This window comes from Trachemys scripta, chromosome 2 (assembly GCF_013100865.1).
Source record: "Trachemys scripta elegans isolate TJP31775 chromosome 2, CAS_Tse_1.0, whole genome shotgun sequence".
Lineage (NCBI taxonomy): Eukaryota > Metazoa > Chordata > Testudines > Emydidae > Trachemys > Trachemys scripta.
Genome location: NC_048299.1, coordinates 6,320,557 through 6,341,779, shown reverse-complemented (window position 1 = coordinate 6,341,779; position 21,223 = coordinate 6,320,557). Strand labels below are relative to the sequence as shown.

Sequence of the window (21,223 nt, the reverse complement as noted above, 5' to 3'; positions counted from 1 at the left end):
TAACACAGAGTAGTAAGAAGAAATTACGTGGCTTGATCCAGTTGTAAGCAACAAGCATTTGTAATCCGGATGCATCATGTTCCATTCACATTGCGGGTGGGCTGTGGGCAGCGAACCTCGGATCTCTGGATCTCAATCCATAAGCCTCTACTGCCTGAGTTCCAAGACCCACCTGTGTTAGCCAATGCTATAGAGGGCTGCGTAGTGGAATGCTAATCCATATGATGCCATGCAGCCACTAGGAGGCACTGTGTGTAAAATGCCTCATTTAAATGAACTTCAGCCACACCTGGCAGTAGGGTGACCAGACAGCAAGTGTGAAAAATCGGGACAGCGGTGGGGGGTAAAAGGCGCCTATATAAGAAAAAGGCCCAAATATCGGGACTATCCCTATAAAATCGGCGGCGCTGGGGGAGGGGGGGTGTGTTTCGTTGGGGTTTCGGCCCTCAGCTGTTTTCTTTGGAGTAATATGGCCCTCGCCGCTTTACGAGTTGTGCAGGCCTGGTCTAAGGGTATGGCCCTGTGTTATTTTTAGTTATTACTAAATGGGCCCAGTTCTCCTTTTACATTGATGCAAATCAAAATTTACTCCATTGGAGTCAGTAGAGTTGTACTGGTGAAAGAGAAAAATCAGTCTAAAAACACACCAAGATATGTATTAAAACTAAGTTCTTTGCTGTATCCGTGCTTGAGAAAACATACTTAATGTGTTTCGATGTATGCAATTGCCCACCCCAAGAGCTCCAAAATCATGGATTGGACTCTCAAAAATCATGAAATCATTTTAAAATTCATGAGGTTATTTAAAATAAATTTTAAAACTGTTGGGGTCTCTTTATTTGACTTGGTTCTCGAGGCTTGCGCGGGTCATTGTTTCATGCTTTTCTCTGCAACCAGGAAGTTTAGAAACGATATTTTTTTCATGAGAGCTGAAATTATGGTCACATGATTCCTAAAACTGGGGTTTTATGAAAAAATACCAAACAACATGAGAGTTGCCAATACTGCATATGTGAGCCTCATTCTGCATCTCCTGATATAGTCATTTTCGCTCCGCTAAGTCACTATGCAGTAGATGTAAAACACCGGCCAGATAGCATGGTAGCATTTTACCACCACTTTGCCCAGGGGGAAACGGTTCCACCGGGGGAAAGGCAGTGGAGAATCAGGCTCACCAGGAACACAAATGGACCTATCTGCATCAGTGCTTCATAACCCCCTAGGCATGGGAGTCCAAAGTGAAATGCATTCCCAAAATGCACTGCTTGCTCTACCTCACCAGTACATCGCCTTTCACTGGTGCGACAGCTCTTTAAAGAACCCGCCCACATTCCATCACTGCAAAGAGATTCAGGCAGGAACCACCAGGAGGGGGGTTAAGTTATGCATCTATTCATATTTGCTAAGTCTAGAGCTCCAATTTCACCTTCTTTCCCCTTAGAAACACTGGGCCCAATCAGGCAGCATTACCCACCAGGGGTTGGCAACCTTTCAGAAGTGGTGTGCCGAGTCTTCATTTATTCACTCTAATTTAAGGTTTTGCATGCCGGTAATACATTTTAACGTTTTTAGAAGGTCTCTTTCTATAAGTCTATAATATATAACTAAACTATTGTTGTATGTAAAGTAAATAAGGTTTTTAAAATGTTTAAGAAGCTTCATTTAAAATTAAATTAAAATGCAGAGCCCCCCGGACCGGTGGCCAGGACCCGGGCAGTGTGAGTGCCATTGAAAATCAGCTTGTGTGCCGCCTTCGGCACGCGTGCCATAGGTTGGCTACCCCTCCACTAACAGAACCATAGGTTCTAGCCCATTGACTAGGTTCTACCTGCAAAAATATGCACGCACACCTCATTTTGTGCATCCAAATGCCGGGTTTTCCCAACCAAAGTATGAACACTCACATAAGAGACCTTTCGTTTTATTTTCACAGCGCTGCAAGACAAGCTAAGACCAAAGGAATACAATCACCTATAAACATATCCCACACATGCAAATCCACCATTGCACTACACAGACCAGTTCGGGGCCAGCAAACGCTGAAGTGCCCAAAATAGGGTGCACACTCATTGTGGGTGTCTAGTAACTGATGACACACAGAGGCAGCTAGGTCACACTTTTGTCTGCACAGACAATGCCCGCTTTTTCCCTTTTGCGGCCATAGCTTATGCAGCCATGTTTGGTCCAGGGAGAACTGGGGAAGGGAGGAGAGGAAAAGAGAATGGGTTTTTGTCTGGGAGAAGAAGGATGGTCTAGTGATTAGGGAACTAATCTTGGGACACCTCGGTTCAACTCCTGCTCTGTCACTGGTTTCCTGTGTGACCACATGGGCAAGTCACTTAGCCTCGCCATGCTTCAGTTTCCCATTTGTAAAACTGGGATAATAACACTGCCCTATCACACTATGCTGCGGATGAACTCATTAAAGACTGTGAGATGCTCAGATATGACAGTAATGGGGGCCAAATAGGAACTTTAAATAGATTTCCAAAAAGCCATTGAGTCATTGATTGAGCACCTGAAATTCTCTTTTTTTAAAAAAAACCCTAGGATGGGAGAATTATTCTGCACATTGACATTACAACAAGTGCAGAATGAACAACTGATATAACCAATATGCCGTAACCTTGTGTTTATCATCATCTATACAGTGTTGCCACCTCGTGGTTTTATTGCTGGTCTCATGAGAATGAATGTTTCTCTTCAAGTCTCAGCTCCTGGAGTCATGTGGTTAGATGAGACTCTCAGCATGCATGTTTTTAAAAACGGTAAATTTCTAGCCCTCATGACTGTGAGGAAAAGCTTATAAATGCAAACCAAGAGCACCCTGAAGGCTCAGAAACCTCAAGGTAAACACAAACTACCCAAAATAGATGATTAAACAGCCCAAGTGATTTTTAAACCAATGTCATGATTTTTGGGGGGGCTGACTCATGATTCCTGATTGGGGATTGGCAATGCCATATTGATATCACAGTAGTACCTAGGGTATGTCTACACTGCTACTGGCAATGAGCTTCCCAGCCCAGGGAGACAGATCACGCTAGCTCTGCTCGAGCGTGCTAAAAATAGCAGTGGGAATGTTACAGCACAGGTGGTGACTCAGACTAGCCAGCCAAGCACAGACCCAGGGGTCAGTCGGGCTTGGACTCAGGTGGCTAGTGCCGCAACAGCCACACCGCTACGTTTAGTGCACCAGCATGAGTGAAGCTAGTGCCGGTCGGTCTACCCGGGCAGGGAGGCTGTAAACATATCTCTAGTGTTCCAACCAGGCTAGGACCCAATTGTGGTATGGGCACTACAGGTACATTTTACATTCCAGGCCCTGGTGAACTTACTGTCCTAAAGATGTGATACAACAGGTGAGTCTCTCTCTCTCTCACACACACACAGTTTCTTTGTGCTCTGCAACTCAACTTCAACAAAAAGTTACTGAAACCTCCAAGTTTCAAAAGGGCATTTTCACAAGCGTTTAAATTTTCAAAATTCCTTTCGTTTATAAATGGCACCATTGATATGAAGCCTAGTCAACTGAACAAGAGGAGTTAACAATAGCTTCAGGTACCTGCCCCGGTGGTTTTGCAATCTAGCTTTCCTGTTTTTGTTTCTCGTCCCAGCTGATGCATGGGAGAAAGAAAATGGAAACCGGACTGACTATAGTCATAGATTCTAGAACTGGAAGGGACCTCGAGAGGTCACCGAGTCCAGTCCCTGCCCTCATGGCAGGACCAAATACTGTCTAGACCGTCCCTGATAGACATTTATCTACCCAACTCTTAAATATCTCCAGAGATGGAGATTCCACAACCTCCCTAGGCAGTTTATTCCAGTGTTTAACCACCCTGACAGTTAGGAACTTTTTCCTAATGTCCAACCTAGACCTCCCTTGCTCCAGTTTAAACCCATTGCTTCTTGTTCTATCCTTAAAGGCTAAGGTGAACAAGTTTTCTCCCTCCTCCTTATGACACCCTTTTAGCAGCCTTAGCAACCAATACAGGGGAGGGGAGCCATTCCCAGGATCTTTTTCCATAGACAATTGCTTGTCGTGTTTGAAAGCCAAATTTGGATCCAGATCCCAATTTTGCAAATAGACTTTAGTTAAAAAATTTTAAAGCTTTGAGTTTCCCTGGGAGTTAGGCTGCTAAGTTACTCAGGCACTTTTGAAAATCTTACCCAAATTCTATTTCAGATCTGGATCAAGTTCCCACCCACCCTCATCTTTTTAATGGGCGGAACCAATACCTCAGATCCAAATTTGGGGGCATTGAAAATACAGACTGGAGTCTCAATACGACAGCTTAAGCTCATCTTTAACATAAGACATTATATGGACTTTGAAAGTTGGCATAAGGGAAAACAGAAGGTAAGCCGAGTTTCACGCTTCCCAATCTTGTCGATATCACAAGGGTCAATACCTTGGGATCTGGCAAAGGTTAAAGTGTGAAGTGCCCCCTTGCTGTGAAAATCCTATTTTATTCCTACCTGAGATACACATGGAGCTGTAGATTATTAACAGAATTATTAGGAGTTCCCTACCTTTCACGGAGAGGAAAAAAATAGCTGCTTCTTAGCTGCAGATCTTCACTGCATAGCCGGAAAGCTTTGAAAAAAAATCACTGCTGTTGGTGACTTCAGTACTAAAAACAAAAAAAAGAAAGAAAGACAATGCATCATTCTTTGGGTTCAGGCAGGCAGCTCTCCCCACCAAGCACTATGAGGCATCATTTCAGATTCCACTCTCAAGGGTCTCATTGTTCCATCTGCAGAACTGCCAAGAATAGTACAAATTTCTCAATCAAAGGTTTTGCCCCTTGCTTCATTCACTTCTTCCTGACAGAGAAATCACCTCATGGGCATGTGATCATGGGTAGCTACTACAAAGCCACCATAACAAAAGACAAAGGGTGGGCACCAGTAAAAGAATATCCTGCTTGCACTTCTGTCAAATGACCTGCAGAGAATGTTATAAAAACACAATATACGTATTGTGGAGCTATGACAAAGGAGAAGGACATCTGGTTTTCACTCCAAGCTCTACCCCAATTTGGTAGGAGTCAGATTCTCAAACCCATACTCCATTCAGTAGAAGAGAGCAGCTAAACAACTCCAGACTAGAAATAAGGTTCAAGTTTTTAAGTGAGGGTAACTAACCATTGAATCAATTTATCTAGTGGTGTGGTGGATTCTCCGTCACTCAGTCTTTAACTCAAGATGTTTTTTTAAAAGACATATTCTAGCTCACACAGAAGTTATGGGCTTGAATAGGGATTACTGGATGAGATTCTGGGGGCAGTGTGTGACAGACTGTACCTTTATGTTCACCACTTTTACAAGACTATGATACATTGTATACAAAGTAGGCCTTGTGAGGTATCTTTTGAAAATTCATAATTTGCTGATCATTATTGCTCTGGTAAAACATGTATGGCAACATTGTATGTAAAGTTATAAGATTCTACTGTATAACATTACTGAGACATGCTCCAAGTTTAGAAAAGCAGACACAAACCAGTTCCTCAGAGAAAAGAGCAAACTGATGCCTCAGCCAGGTGGCAACAAAATCAATTGGACAATCATCTGGTTAAACAGCCATTCTTTAGCAGGAAGAAGGGTGTGAGTGAGAAAGTTACACCTTGGCAGATAGACTTGCTGTCCCCTGAACCCCAGCTGGAGATGATTATCAGAGAGGAGGGAACGATATAAAAATGAGGAACAGAGGATACAAATCACCTCTCTCCCCTCATCTCTACTCATGGCATCAACAACATTTGAAAGATAAAAGGAGCATCGTCAAACTGGGGGAGAGGTCTTGGCTGAAATATCCAGCCAGACTGCTGTGATCCTGTGGTGAGAAAAACCTTTTCGCTTTAAGTTCACTTAGCTTGATAAGTTAGTTATTAGTTTGTGTTTTACTTTTTACTTCTTTGTAACCAATTGTGACTTTTATGCCTCATTACTTGTAATCACTTAAAATCTATCTTTCTGTAGTTAATAAACTTGTTTTAGCTAAACCAGTGTCTGGAACTTCCATTTGAGATAACAGGGTTTGTGCATATCATTTTCTATTAATGAAACGAGGGACTTTCTATGAGCTTTTACTGCACAGTAGGAAAGAGCTGGCAGTATAAGATGTACTCTTCTGGGGATATGTCTGGGAATTTGCTGGTGTCACTCTGCAATATAATTCAGGAGTGGGTGGCTAGAAGCAGTCATATAATTCAGGTAGGAGTGATTTTGCATGCTACAGGCTGTGTGTAAACAGACCAAGTGTGGTTGTTCTCACAGCGATGCAGTGTAAAAGGCTCACTAGGTTGGAGAGTTGAGAGGACACAGCTGTTCCACAGTCCAGATTGTACCCTGGAGAATGTCATACTGTGTTATGCAGGTGCTTACCCCTGCTGGTTTTATAATTTACTCCGATCAATGGGAATCGGTGGTGGATTTAGAGATAGTGGGGCCCTGTGCACAGCTTCATTTTTTGGGGGCCCCCCAGGACATAGCCAAGAAACCGAAAGCCAAATCTCTGTCCACTCCAGGATCTGGGTGTGGGCCGTGGGGCGGCAGCCGGGACCACAGGCACAGGAACTAGGGGTGCGGGCAGGGCTGCCAACAGAATTGCCGGGTCCCTGGGCGAGGTGGAGGGGGGCTGGCTCCAGGTCCCTGGATGGGGCGGGGCTGGGGCTAGCCTCCCCCAGCCAGCCCTTCAGTGCGATAGCAGCAGCAGCGGCCGGGAGCTCCAGGTGCTTTAAATCGCCGGGCCCCAGGGCAGCTGCCCGTTTTGCCCCCCTGTCAGCGGCCCTGGGTGTGAGGGGTGCTGCAGCACCCCCATGTTTTATGTGGAGCTCCACTGCCACCCCGTGCCACTTATGTTAAAACATATTGTTAGGAGCACAGAACCACCTGGGCTCCTGAGGAGACAGGGAGGTGCCCGGGCCTGGCCATGGGGGCTGCAGCCAGCGGCCAGGGGAGGTGAGCAGGGAGTCCCAGTCTTATTAATCTTTCCTCATAAGGAAGCTGTACCATACCCCAATCATTTTTGTTGCCCTTTGCTGAACCTTTTCCAATTCCAATACATCTTTTTTGAGATGGGGCGACCGCATCTGCACGCAGTATTCAAGATGTGGGTGTACCATGGATTGATATAAAGGCCTTATTATCTATCCCTTCTTAATGATTCCCAACATTCTGTTCGCTTTTTTGACTGCCAGTGCACAATGAGTGGATGTTTTCGGAGAACTATCCACAATGACTCCAAGATCTCTTTCTTGAGTGGTAACAGCTAATTTAGACCCCATCGTTTTACCTGTATAGTTGGGATTATGTTTTCCAATGTGCATTACTTTGCATTTGTCAACACTGAATTTCATTTGCCATTTTGTTGCCCAGTCACCCAGTTTTGTGAGATCCCTTTGTAGCTCTTCCATTCCCCATCTGTAAAATGGGAATACTTCCTTTCTCCCACCCTTTGTCTTGTCCATTTAGATTGTAAGTTCTTGGGAACAACGCTGTTTCTTATTAAGGTTACGTACAGCACCTAGCACACTGGTGCCCTGGTTTCAGTTGGGGCATCTAGGCACTACCGTAATACAAAAACACTTAGAATGGTTTAAACCAGCATTCAATGTGATATTTACAAGCCAGTTAATAACCCCTGGACTGCTCCATGACGACAACGGAACTTGCCCGTCTTAACCACAAGCCCATTGGGACTTCTAGCTCGAACTCCATCAACCCAGCTCAGTCCCCAACACCTGCTTCAAAAGCCAGGCTTTGCAGCATGTGCAGCAGATTAACCAATGCAGGCTCTGCATGACCAAAACAACTTTCAGGGGTGCGAGGCCCCTTGCCGTGAACCCCCTATCCACAGAGCCTGCCCTTTTAAACCAAGGGATTTCTAGCTCAGACACCTCCACTGATTGCAACTGCAGACAATGGCAGTAGGCTCCAAGGTAAACCAAGTCCCAAACCATTTAGGGCTTCATCGGTTAAAGCCAACACCTGGCATCCCATTTGGTGGTGCTCAGAGTAGATCACAGAGCACCAGTGTTGGGTTCTCTTCGGATAACGTCCTACTCAACAAGCAGGCAGACTCATGCCACAGCAATAGAGGATTGGGCCAAAAGAAATCTGATGAGGTTCAACAAGGACAAGTACAGAGTCCTGCACTTAGGACGGGAGAATCCCATGCACTGCTACAGCCTAGGGACTGAATGTCTAGGCAGCAGTTCTGCAGAAAAGGACCTGGGAATTACAGTGGATGAGAAGCTGGATATGAGTCAACAGTGTGTCCTTGTTGCCAAGAAGGCTAAGAGCATTTTGGGCTGTATAAGTAGGGGCATTGCCAGCAGATCGAGGGACGTGATCATTCCCCTCTATTCGACATTGGCGAGGCCTCATCTGGAGTACTGTGTCCAGTTTTGGGCCCCACGCTACAAGAAGGATGTGGAAAAATTGGAAAGAGTCCAGCGGAGGGCAACAAAAATTATTAGGGGGCTGGAACACATGACTTATGAGGAGAGGCTGAGGGAACTGGGATTGTTTAGTCTCCAGAAGAGAAGAATGAGGAGGGATTTGATAGCTGCTTTCAACTACCTGAAAGGGGGTTCGAAAGAGGATGGATCTAGACTGTTCTCAGTGGTACCAGATGACAGAACAAGGAGTAATGGTCTCAAGTTGCAGTGGGGGAGGTTTAGGTTGGATATGAGGAAAAACTTTTTCACTAGGAGGGTGGTGAAGCACTGGAATGGGTTACTTAGGGAGGTGGTGGAATCTCCTTCCTTAGAGGGTTTTAAGGTCAGGCTTGATGAAGCCCTGGCTGGGATGATTTAGTTGGGGATTGGTCCTGCTTTGAGCAGGGGGTTGGACTAGATGACCTCCTGAGGTTCCTTCCAACCGTGATATTCTATGATTCTAATAGCTGTCCATGTTCTAAGGCAGAGTCAATAACACAAGATCCTTTAAACCACAGATCTCAGCATGTCTAGTACAAGGGTGTTTGACTGTATCCAACTCAGCGGGGACAGCATCGGTCTTGTGATCTATGCTGGTTGTGTCCAGTTTGTTCATTTGTACTTAGCTGTCTTGATATTTTTCCCTCATCTATTTTTTTCTTGGAGCCCTGCAGTAACTTTTTGCCCTTTTCACCCCTATTCTCCAAATTCTGCCTAAAACAAACCTGACGAGGCTGAGCATGTGCCAAAACACTTTGTTTCCCTTCACCTAGCAAATCCCCAGCCAGATCAGCACTAGCTACTTCCTGGAGAGCTGTTTCAACTCTCCCATGTCCCACTTCAAAGCTCCCCCTGCGCCAGGTCCTGTCCCACACAGAAAGTCCCGGCCCAGCCTTCCAGGGCCCAAATTCTGGCCAGCAGCTGATAGCATTCTGGTCTCATCAGCACTTCAGTCGCGTAAGCAGAGGATGATCGTCTTCATACCTGTGGCTCTGCAGTCTAAAGACAGATTAATCCTCAAGTCGACTAACCAACGTGGGGTTTTTTTTTTTGAGAAAAAACACAGAAAGTTTTGATTTTTTGTTGAAAAAACAAAAATGCCTCAAAACAAACTAGCCATCTCCATTCAAAGTGACTATAGCCTTGGATTATAACAAATACATATATAATGCAAACGTAAGGACAAAAGGAGGCTTTCTGTATTTAGCAGCGTTGGCTGACATTTGAAGGTTAACAAAGAAACTAGCAACAATCCAGCACAAATTCCAGTTTGCGCCATCCCATCGGGCTTGGCTGCTCCTAGGGTTCCTCTCTGCAGACTGTTCAGCCCAAACCCACCATCTCCTCTCTGGAGAGTCACTCCCACCTCCCTCACAGCCAGGCTGGAGCGAGTGAGTCATTTTCAACAGCAAGTCAGCAAGGCTCCATCACCAGAGCCAACACCTATCGCCAGGGTGGGTCTGTCGTGCACTGATCCAAACCCCTGCTTGGTGTTGTAATCTATTTGCACTCCTCTCCATGGGCGCAGGGATCTCTTCGCTAACATGAATGGCAGGTTCTGACCAGATGGCGCCTTGACCCCACAATTGCTTACACCCAGTATTTTCCATCCGTTTTGTGTGAATGGTGGTTTCCCAACAAGGTTGATGCCAATAAACATCCATGAACTATTTTCCAGTGCAAAACTCACAAAGTCCAGATTTTCACGTGGTTGGGGTTGTCTTCCTGGGTGTCAAGGGTGCAGAGGGGGTTTCTGAAGACTGCTTTCTGAGGGAGGCCTTTCTACAAGAAAGGGGTGGGATTGTCACCTCTGCATCTGCTTCCCTCTTTTCTCTGGACCCACTCCTAGTCCTAAGGAGCTGTTTGAGAGGAACGATATGTGATGGGTTCGGTCATAGAGACCCCCTTGGGACTGCCACCTGATGTGCTGAGACTACCTCGGAGCCTGTTTTCCCTGCCAGCTTGGGACTTCAGTACCCTGTCATGTTGAGCCAGACACGCTGGCCTGCTGCAACACAGGCCCTGGTCTGAGCCACGTCCCCCAAAGCTGCAGGCTTTAACTGAAAACAGCTTAAGCAGTGCTCCTGTCTCTAGCACCCAGACACCCAGCTCCCAATGGGATCCAAACCCCAAATAAATCCGTTTTACTCTGTATAAAGTTTATACAGGGTATACTCATAAATTGTCTGCCCTCTATAACACTGATAGAGAGATACGCACAGCTATTTGCTCCCCCAGGAATTAATTGCTTACTCTGGGTTAATTAATAAACAAAAGGGATTTTATTAAGTATAACAAGTAGGATTTAAGTGGTTCCAAGTAATAACAGACAGAACAAAGTAAGTTACCAAGCAAAATAAAACTAAAACATGCAAGTCTAAGCCTAATACATTAAGAAACTGATTACAGATAAATCTCACCCTCAGAGATGTTCCAATAAGCTTCTTTCACAGACTAGACTCCTTTCTAGTCTGGGCCCAAGACTTTCCCCTGGTACAGTCCTTGTTCCAGCTCAGGTGGTAGCTAGGGGATTTCTCATGACTGAAGCCTCTTTTGTTCTGTTCCACCCCCCTATATAGCTTTGGCACAAGGCGGGAATCTTTTGTCTCTCTGGGTCCCCACCCCTCCTTCTAAATGGAAAAGCACCAGGTTTTAGATGGATTCCAGTACCAGGTGACATGGTCACATGTCCTGTGGGACCCCAAACCTTCATTCATCCTGGCCTGACTCACAGGAAGGCTTGCAAGTAAACAGAGCCATTTATAACCAATTGTCCTAGTTGATGGGAGCCATTAAGATTCCAAACCCTCATTAATGGCCCACGCTTAACGTAATTACAATAGGACCTCAGAGTTACAGTTCATATTTCTAGTTTCAGATACAAGAATGATACATTTATACAAATAGGATGACCACACTCAGTAGATTATAAACCTTGTAATGACACCTTACAAGAGACCTTTTGCATGAAGCATATTCCAGTTACATTATATTCACACTCATTAGCATATTTTTATAAAATCATATGGAGTGTAACGTCACAGGATGCACAAAGACAGAGCCAGAGGTGACATACACTGTGCCACGAGGTTGCATCACCTTTACATCATTTTCCCCTCCGGCCCACCCCACCCTGTGGGACCTCCTATAAAAGTAGGGCAGCTGCCAACAATACACTAGAGTCATGCTGCCTAGGAAGGGGAGACGATGGGGAGGAGGTAACATCAGAGCTGGTCCAGGGCCATGGGGTGGATAGTCCTGCCATCCGGCAGATCCACCAGGATCTGAGAGGTGAACCCCCCTTTCCAACCCTGGACATGCTCCTTCCAGATGAACATTCAAGATGTGGCTGCCATGTGAATGAATCGCAGCTCATGTCACTTTTCATTTACAGACACCACTAGCATAAGCCAAGCCATCCCGGCCCACACAGCACTGGAGAAACCCAAACACAAGCGAAGGTCACATCTGCCGAGCGTTTAAATAAATCAGTGCGTACGCACTGGGTCAGATCACTGGAAGTATAATTGCTTGCTGGCCTCTGCAGGGCAGCCTGCCATGTCACAATATAATTAGCAATCCAATATCAAATCAATAAAATATGTTAGATCATACTCCTGGCCAAAGGGAAATGTCCCCGATGCACACTCTGGAGAGCTTTAAAATGATCCCCTTCTACACAATGAAACAACACAGTCATGGGACTTAGCCACTGTGAACAGTGCTGTTGAGTTATTTTGCCATTAACCAGCCTTAAAGATGTGGCCCGCCACCAAAAAGGTACCCAGCAAAATAGACAGAGGACCAATACATGCTTAGCTATTTGGTTACCATTTATTCAATATGTTGTTTGCAGAAAAATGATCAACGACAAAAACACCAGATCGTTCGTGGACAAACACTTTTCACAAAAACAACAAGGAGTCCGGTGGCACCTTAAATGCTAACAGATTTATTTGGGCATAAGCTTTCGTAGATAAAAAACCTCACTTCTTCAGATGCAAGTGAGGTTTTTTACCCACGAAAGCTTATGCCCAAATAAATGTGTTAGACTTAGGTGCCATCGGACTCCTTGTTGTTTTTGTGAACCAGACTAACATGGCTACCCCCTGATATTTTTCACAAAGTGATCGCTCCATATCTGATCTTTCCATACTTGTCCTACGTGCATAACACCTTCAGAGAAGGCAAGCCTGGGAACTTAAATGTATAACTCTGCCATGGACATAACAGACACACTGCTTTTATGGCTCATTACAACAATTTGTAAAGTGCCCCATAGCCTGCTACCTTTAACAGTCCACTTCAGACCCTTTATGCATAACAATCTAACCCCCAATTACTCACTTCATTTCAAGTGACCATCTCTCACATGTTACCCCTTCTGCTTAACAATCTGTCCCAACCTGTATTTATCTCAAGACTCATGTACACTAGGAAATTAGGTCGGCATCACTACGTTGCTCAGGAGCGTGAAAAATCCACCCCCCTGAGCGGCGTAGTTAATCTGATCTAAGGCCTGGTCTACACTAGGAAATTTGGTCACTATAGTTACATCGCTCAGAGGTGTGAAAAATCAACACCTCTGAGCAATGCAGTTAAACAGGCCTAAACCCTGGTATAGACAGTGCTAGGTCCATGGAAGAATTCTCCTAGCTACCGCCTCTTGGAGAGATGGAATACGTACACCGATGAGAAAATCTCTCCCCTCGGTGCAGGTAATGTCTACACTGAAGCATTTCAGCTGTGCATCTGTGCCACAGTACTGTTTTAAGTGTAGGCAAGCCCTCAGACACTCTGCTTTCTTCCCCAGATTTGAAGAAGAGCTCCGAGTAGCTTGCAAGCTTGCACCTTCCACTAACAGATGCTGGTCCAATAATTACCTCGCCTACCTTGTATCTCATTTATTCAACACTCAGACAGAGAATATTCACCTGCAAACAAACCAACCAGCACACCTATCCAATTTTTGTGAATATTAGCGTTTGATACACATGCCTGGCCTGTTAAATATGTATAATTAGAGAGTTCGCTCCGTTTAACAAAATCACTAGGAACAACCCATGTCCTGGGTGTTGTCATGATGCTCATACTGTAATAGGGTAACACCATGTTAAACAGAGAGATGACGACTGTATTATTGTATAATGTCTTTAAACAAAAGCTCACTGTTGTAATGATTCTTTTGTTGCTGATATATACATGGCAAGGATTTGTAACCCTATAAATACTTCCTAAATAAATAAATAGTATAAAAAAAGTGTCCTGATTCGAGCTGCTGCACAGCTGGTAGACCCAGCACATGCCAGGCTGTGAAAGAAACTGCAAATGAACTTTCATTATCTGATGAAGGGCCTGGCAGTAGGGGTAGTCGCCATGGGGGGCCTGGATCAATTTGGTGCAGCACGGCCTGCTAATCAAGATTACTAGGTTTTCCACCACTGCCAAAAATAAATAACACTAAATCCACACGAAGGGCTCAATCCTGAACTGAGGGGAAAACTCCCGTCGATTTGAAATGTGTCCCCAAAACAGACACAGCCGAGGCCGGAACACACAAATGTACAGGTCCCAATCCTGAGACCTTTACTCAGCCTCTTATGAAAACTCCACTGAAGTCAAGGTCCCATCCTGCCCTCATTTGCACTGCTGTAAACTCCATGAATTGAGTGGGAGTTTTGCCTGCATCAGGACTGAATAGAAACTTTAGATTAGCACATGACGGCAGCTTGTAGGGAGAGGTGGATAAGATTTATTGGGGCCCTCAGCACAAAGAACATTGGGGAGACCCCCATGCCCCCACCACAGGGCCCCGCTCCCTGCTCCTCTCCTTCCCCCCATGGCCCTGCCTCCTGGCCTGGCCGGAAGTCGGGCCGTGGTAAGAGCTGCCCAGTGAGCTGGGGCTGCTGTGGGGGGCCCTGAACCCTCCATCTGTCCTGGACGACGTGCCCTGGAGGACAGGGACACGGGCCATGGGCTGGTCTCGGGCACCCTGGCTCCTCGCCTGGGACAGGTGGAGGGTCCGGGGCTTCCCACAGCTGCCCAGGAAGCATAGAAATAAATATGAATGAAAATAAATGGTGCAACGCACTAAAAATGTGGCTATCTTAAAGTTTCATCTTGTCGATAAATTGTTTGGTTTTGAATGAATAACCCTACAGATACTTGTGACAGTAGTTTTGGAGCCTGTAGTTTCAGGTGAGTGAGTATGGACAGCTGCAGCTGTCTGTACACATAATACAGCGTTATGCCAGAGAACTCTGCCTAAGGGCCAAATATTGTAATAGCTGAGACGTGAGGTTTTCTATTAAAACAGTGTTGTCTATTGGTAGGTGTTGGAGACTGGGAGTCAGGACGCTTGAGTTCTCTACCTAGCAGTGATGCCTCATTCACTTTGTGCTTGACTGTAGGCAATTCACTTAACCTCGGTGTGTTTCACTACAGCCATGTATAAAATGGGGGGCAGGAGAGGGGCTGGGGGGACCCAGCTCCACGCATAAGCCGCACAAGAGGGAGAGGGAAGGAGAAGGGATCAGGGGACAGCTCTGCACAGGAGGGAGGGGGAACAAGAGAGGCTTGGGGGGCAGCTTCACGCGGGAGGGAGAGGGACCAAGGGGCTCATCTCTGCGTGGGAGGGAGGGGGGAGGAGAGGGGCCGAGGGGCCTGGCTTCGCGTGGGAGTGGGGGGAAGGAGAGGGGCTGGGCTCCGCACAGGAAGGAGGGGGAAAGAGAGGGGCTCGGGATGGGGGGCAACTTCACAAAGGAGGAATATGCTCAGTGCTCACTCTACCACAGCTCCCCTCTGGCCTGGCCAGGGGGCAGGGCCTCAAGAGGGAAGAGGGTGGCAGGACCCCAGAGGGAGGGAGAGGAGGAGCAGGGGGCAGGGCCAGAGTTCCAGCCTGGGGGGCCCCCCCAATTGGCTGGGGCCTCTGGGCACGGCCCTATGGGCATGGTCTCATGGGCCTAATCCGCCACTGCTTGCAGAGAGGGAGGGGAGTCAACAGGTGAGGGTGCTAGCTTGGGACTTCAGAAACCCAGGTTCAATTCTCTGCTCCATCAGTTTTCCCTTGGGCAAGTCGCTAAGGGCTTGTCTATGCTTAAAATGCCACAGCGGAACAGTTGCTATATTGTTTCAGTGTAGACGCTACCTACATCATCATTATTAGATGGACACCTGTCACGGATGATCTAGCCTCGGTGTGGGGGGGATGAACTAGCTGCCCTCTCGAGGTCCCTTCCAGCCCTACATTGCTATGATTCTGTGCGCTAGATACGTAGAGTGGCAGTGGAGAACCAGGCACAGAAAGGGAACTAGAATTGGGGGTCTCCAGCTGGCAGCATTATTCATTATTGTGACAGAGTCTCTTGGAATACTTGTGCTGAGGATAAACCCCCATCAAGATGTGCGTTAGTCAAACACCAGCTATCGGGCCCAATAATGGGGTAACGGGCTGAAATGTAATGGCCTTGGAGATACAGGAAGTCAGACTAGGTGATCTAATGGTCCCCTGTGTCCTTGGAAATCCATGGAAAGTCCAGGGCCAAGCAAACAGCATGAAAGGGAAGAGTCGCTGCTCTTAAGGAAGGTCCTGGCTTTTGGTCCTGTCGACCTGGGCAGTGGATGTTCCCTGACCTGCCTGCTTTTTTATCCCACGTTTCTCAGAGATGACCTGGGTCGGACGTAGAGGGAAATTAAACACCAGCAAAACATCCTGCTCCTCGTTCTCTTTGTGTCCCTGGCAGAGAGGGGGAGGGAAATCAACTCAAAGGTTTTTTTGTTCCTGATCTCACAGACGTCCTGCCGTACCAGTTACTGCTGCAGAGAAGCTGAACTGCAGACAGTTCATGGCCAGCTGCAGCATTTACAAAGGTGCAGACAAGTGCCAGACAAAGGGAGTCACGGAAGCCTGGATGTGCTGCACGTCGTCTGCCCCCTGAGGTTCAGGCCTAACTTGCCAGTCCAACAACATGACTATTGTTAGGGGAAGCACAGGCTGAGCTTCCGGTGTCTTGTCCCTTTTAGGGACTGTAGTCAAAGCTGAACTCACTGGGTCCATACAGCGGCTACCAATAAAATGCTGACCAGTTGGTACTTCATGGTGATGTCTGAGATTCGAAACCATGTCCCTTATCCTTAGAGTAGCAAATAGCTGCCCTTGTGTTCTCATACTATGGTTGTCCTTCGTCAGTGAGAACCCAGGGTTCAGAGGTGCATCTGTGTGAGTTCACCTCCCACCTGAGGAAGAAGACACCTGGCATGGGGGACAGGGAAGGAGTGCCACGCAGCCCCAGCTCTGCTCCGGCCCCAGTCTCAACCGCCAAACATGGCCTGGCCACAGCTCCACTCCCAGCCTCGGCCCCTGGCTGTGGCTCCGTTCCTGGCCCCAGACCCGCCCCCAGCTGTGGCCCCCTTGCCCCTGTCCATGTCCCCCACTGCCCCAGGAGCTGCAGCCCTGCTCCCAGCCTCAGCTCCAAGGGGAGGGGCGCGTGCGGACAGGGGTAAGGGGGGGCGTGACCCTGAAAAGTTTGGGGACCTCTGTGTTAAAAGAACATTAAGGTTGCAAAATCAAACACTCAAAAGTGCTGGGACTGATAAATGTCAGGTGAAAAACAATTTCCTTCAAAATTTGCAGCAAAAAAAAATTAATTGTCGATATTTGACCAGCTTGACTATTTAGGCTCCAGACCTAATTGCCTTGATTTACTTCAGCAGGAGGCGCAAGTGGTCAGAATCTATGGAAATTACCCCTTTTATTTAGGTGTCTAAATATAGGTTTATTGCAAGATCTTCAGGGCAGGGACCACGTCTACTTGTGTCTGTCCAGCTCCTCGCCCAACGGGCCCCAGTTCCGACGGAACTTTTGAGTGTTACTGTAACTACATCATACTTTGAACGTACTGACCCATACGTATTACTGGAATGTACATTTTGGCACACAAGTACAAGAGAACCCCAAAGCAGTGTATTGTATCTAGTCATACTATCTGACACCATCTCCTAGTGGTCTTCGTTGAAAAGTCAACAACATCTAAATAATCAACTTTCTTAGAAAGTCCATTGTAATTGATGCCGACGCCGAGCAAGCCAATACAAACGTTTATAACCATCCCTGGCATGAGGCTGGCAATTCTGAAACTCCAGAGATCATAACAAACCTGTCCAACTACGCCCTGTCTACATAACAAACCAAGGGCAGATAAAACTGCTGCATGATCTGCTTCAGGCAGAATACGCTATTTAGTTCCATCTCCTCTTCTGAACTTTTTAAGCCTATGGATTTACAGGCGAATATATCCATAGACTTTTCTTAGTGCTGCTGTACCTCTAGGCCTTATCGCATCAGCTCCGACATACAGCAAAGGGTTGATAGCTCTGTCTTTTGCAGATGAAGGTTGGCCAAGAACCAGAGCCGCACGATCATCCCTTGTTCCTCACGCCTTGAGTTTTCTGGGTCTTGAGATTCAGGTGATTTTGGCCTCACTGCCGCTGCTCCATTTTCATAACACCATGTGTCCTTGCTCCTCCACAGAACCACGTGGAAGGCTAAGCGCAGGCTAACAGAACTCCACATATGGACTCAGTGCAGGAACCACTGGGAGAAATTCCCTGGCCTATGGTAAGCAGGAAATCAGATGAGATGATCACAGTGTTTCTTTTGGCCTTAAAGCCTATGGCTACGTGTATCTGGCAACACTACCAGCGTGCCACAATCTCTTGCGTGGCCTGGTGCACAAAAGCAGGCGTAGTGTTACTGGGGGGCAAAGAGGACATTCCCCCCACACACACAAAATCATCTTCAAGGGGCTCCAAATTATTGTCAGAAAGACCAGAATCTGTACAAAGTTATCTAGCGTTAAGCAGTGGAATGGCAGTAGATTGCAGCGTCTCCATCCTTTATGTAAATTATCAATCACAGCAAAATACTGACACAATAGCCAAATATTACGTGTTTAAACTCTCAGAAGAGGAGATTTTTTTCAGGGGTCCAACTAGTCCCTAGACTCCTGGAAGGCGGGTGGTTTTTTAAGTCGTGACATCCAGGACCCCCCATGAATACCGATGTCCCCCCCCAAATAATAGGATGCTAGAACTGGCTCCGGAGGGGGTTGCTGGGCCGTAAGTGGCTGTGTCTTTGGAAAATCCATGGTAACCACCAGGGCAGACTCTTCCCTTTGCCTCTCTTTGGACCTTCGGCGTCCCTCCCCCAAGAACTCCTGGGCAGCGCAGAGTTGCCCTGAGTGGCTGACTGGCTTTCTCAGCTGCTACAGTATAGACCTAGCCTAGGCCTCATCTCCTCAAATTCTGCTCCTATAACCAAGAGCGCTTCCCATGTAGGGTGACCATATTTCCCAAAGGTAAAATGGGACACCACATGGGGCTAGCCCCATTTCCCTCCCTCCCTCTGCTTCCCCATGCAGGGCTGGCCCGAGCCCTGCCCCTCCCTCCCCATGCAGGGCTGGAATGGCTGCTTGCCTGAGACCTGCCAGCCTCCCATGTGAGGCTGAGGTGAGTCTGCCTGCCCCCCGCCCGAGCCCTGCCTCCCCCACCAGTACGTGGCTGGCATCACTGCTCACCTCCCTTCCCCCACACGTTCCTCTGCACCCCACCCCACATGTTCCTCTGCACCCAACTGATTAAGTTGGCAAGAGCAAACGGGACAAAGGCCCACTTTGGCAAAAAAAGTCGGAAGGGCCTGGACAGGTCTTAAAAAAGGGATTGTTCCGGCCAAAACGGGAATGAGACCCTACTCCAATGAGACTGATCCACCACCAGCTTTCACAAGCGTCCCCATGGGCTTGCCAGCTACATTGTCTCAGAGAGCTGCAGACAGAGGCCATCTCCTATGCTGTGCAGTGGAGGCCTTGAAAACTAGTATCACGTACACTGTTCTCTCTCTGTGCGAGAGTGAAACCATGGAGAATGGCTGCTGAAAAGCAGCCAAGGGCCATAAACCAAAGCTACTGCAGAATCAGTGAATTGTTATGGGGCTCCATCTCAGATGGATCCCCTGCGAGTAAGGGAATCTGGACACACTATCTGGAGAATCCGGCTCTCTGCCCCGAACAGCAGGAACGTTTCCCCAAGTCATCACTTACCAGTGACTATTCACGTGTCGCGGGGGAGCCAGGATAGCGGATGGTCCACCGTGCATGACGCGCTTGCTTCCTGCAGGGCAGACTGGGATGGAGGAGCAGAACCAAAGCCAATCACACAGCACGGAGATTCACAGCCTCCTTCCCCTGCTCCCCCAGGCTCTGCCGAGCCGAGTGGGCGGGGAGCACGAACAGCACTCACAGGCCCCTGCACTTACACTGTGATCAATCCTTGGCCGGGTAACAGCGAGAGCGCAGGGTTAGCAGAGTTTCAATACAGCATTTAGTCAGGGTAACCGTCTGCTGCTGGCAGCTTACTGCATGGGGTCGGGGAACCAGGGAGACCTATCGGGGCTCACCGACAGCATAGAAAATATCCAGAGAAGCACTTAGCAAAGCCCACTTCCTCTCTGCCCATCAGAAAAGGCTGTTTCAGGCTCTGCCGTGGCTGGGCTTCTCTCTGACTTATAGATTGGTATCCTGCTGGGCCAAGGTCAGAGGCACTTTGGCTACCCACGGCACTAACAGGAAACACAACTGCTGTACGGGAGAGGGCACTTCCAGCCCGGCCATGCCACAACTCTGAGCCACCCCTTCTAATTGGTCAGCGGCCTGGCTGGCTCCAAGCACAGCGTACCACCACACACCATGCTTGGCACCTGAGTCGAAGCCCACTGGACTCGGGGGGAGGGGGGAAGCCTATCCACGGATTTCAGTTTGCTTTGGAGCGGGCCCTTGGGTAGTAACCACGGCTGCCAGCCGTGCCTCACCCCTGCTAGAGGCCTAGGCCAGGACACGAGTGCCTTTCTGTAAGCTGGCACGCGGCTTTTTGCCACAAGGGCTGTGGCCGTGGTATCAGGTTGGCAGATCCTCCTTCCTCTGTGCAACTGGAGACTCTAGAGCTGTGATACTCACGCTGAGTTCACGCATCCCAAGTGGCTCTTTAATGCGTCTCTTGCAGATCTGCGCAGCACGGGATATTAAAACACGGTGTGATTGTTTCATTCACTATAGTGCTATAGAGTCAATCCATTCACACTCCTCTGGCTCTTGTGGGTAATCTGATCGCTAATTTGGCTCCTGAACCACTGAGGTCTGAGTAGCACGGCTCTGGTGCGTTTGCATCCCGACCCGTCACACACGCTGCTGGCTCCAGGCTCTCTGTCCACTGCTAGTGCACTATGGGAGAGCTGCCCAGCTTTTCCCACAACGCATCGGCACAGCCGCTCTTCAGCAGCCGAGCGGAGCATGGAAACACACAGTCAGGAGGCAGAAAGACTGTGGGGCGGACACAGCTCACCATGTGTTTGTTGTAACCGGCTTGGGTGACAGACGGTCACGGAGAGGTTACAGAAAGACAGCTGTACAGGCAGCATGGAGCGGCCTTTCGTCCCTGCCGAACGAGAGCGCGTGCTGGATCCATCACCGTGACGGGCTCCATTGGAGCCTCCTCGCTCAGACAGCCCACCACAGGAGAGTGACAAGAGTCCTCAGCAAACAAACAAACAAATGGCCAGGAGCCTGGATGGCTTGGGGAGGGGTTGATAATGGGGTCTAGGACCGTTGACCTCTAGTCCGACAGGTTGCTAGCGATACTGAAGGCGGTTACCATCCAAAGGCTTTTTGGTACCCTACAAGAAACGGCTGAGTCATTTCAGTCTAGTTCACAAGGAACAGGTG

General features: G+C 47.9%; 1 protein-coding gene across 4 annotated transcripts in view; it reads right to left on the bottom strand.

Annotated features, from left to right (window-relative positions):
* GJC2 (gap junction protein gamma 2) overlaps positions 1-21,223 on the bottom strand; it is a 104,220-nt gene that overhangs the window by 66,437 nt on the left and 16,560 nt on the right. For all 4 annotated transcript variants that reach the window (XM_034759784.1, XM_034759791.1, XM_034759786.1 and 1 more), the window contains one exon: positions 4,537-4,637. The gene's annotated coding sequence lies outside the window, so the exon portion shown is untranslated. The remainder of the gene's footprint in view (positions 1-4,536; positions 4,638-21,223) is intronic.